Below are 1,011 nucleotides of genomic sequence, written 5' to 3'. Positions count from 1 at the left end.
AAACAACTAACTTAGTTTTTGTTAAATTTAAAGATAGTTTATTTCTGTCGAACCAGTTTTTTAATTTGTTTAATTCATTTTCCACAGTTTTCAGGAGTTGTTTCATATTTTCTCCAGAGCAGTAAAAGGTTGTATCATCGGCGAATAGGACACATTTGAATTGTTTTGAAACACTACAGATATCATTTATGTATAAAATGAATAGTTTTGGTCCAAGCACTGATCCCTGAGTAACTCCATGGGTAATCTTCAGTAAGTTGGATTTTTTGTTTTTGAACTGTACAAACTGATGTCTGTTTTCTAAATAACTTTCAATCCATTTATGTGCTATGCCTCTGATACCATATGTCTCTAATTTATTCAATAATATAGTATGATCTATTGTATCAAAAGCTTTTTTTAGATCGAGAAAAATCCCAACAGTGAATTCTTTATTGTCTATATTAGTAGCTATTGCTTCCACGAACTCCATTACTGCTATTAAGGTGGTCCGTTTTTCTCTGAAGCCGTATTGATTTTCACTTAATAGCACGTGTTTACTTATGAAGTTATCAAGTCTACGAGAAAATAGTTTTTCTAATATTTTTGAGAATTGTGGGAGCAGTGATATTGGTCTATAATTTGTAAAGAATTGTCTTTCTCCACTTTTAAAAATTGGGATGACTTTAGCTGTTTTCATTTTTGATGGAAAAACACCGGCTTTGAATGACAGGTTGCATATGTATGTAAGAGGTCGCACTACAAATTCTATAATCTGTTTTACTATTGTCAAATCAATATTAAAAGAGTTAGTTGACTTTTTACTTGTATATGTTTTTACAATATTTAATATTTCATTATGATTCACAGCAGTAAGAAACATTGGGGAAGAATTTTTTCTATATATTTATCTATTTCGAAAGAATTTATTGGATCAGGAATTTGTTTTGCTAAGTTACTACCGATATTCACAAAATACTCATTAAATTCCTTTGCTATTTCTGCAGTTTCCTCAATAATGGTATTTTTATC

This window comes from Hippocampus comes, unplaced genomic scaffold (assembly GCF_001891065.2).
Source record: "Hippocampus comes isolate QL1 unplaced genomic scaffold, H_comes_QL1_v1.1 scaffold200, whole genome shotgun sequence".
Taxonomy (NCBI): domain Eukaryota; kingdom Metazoa; phylum Chordata; class Actinopteri; order Syngnathiformes; family Syngnathidae; genus Hippocampus; species Hippocampus comes.
This window is presented reverse-complemented; position numbering follows the sequence as displayed.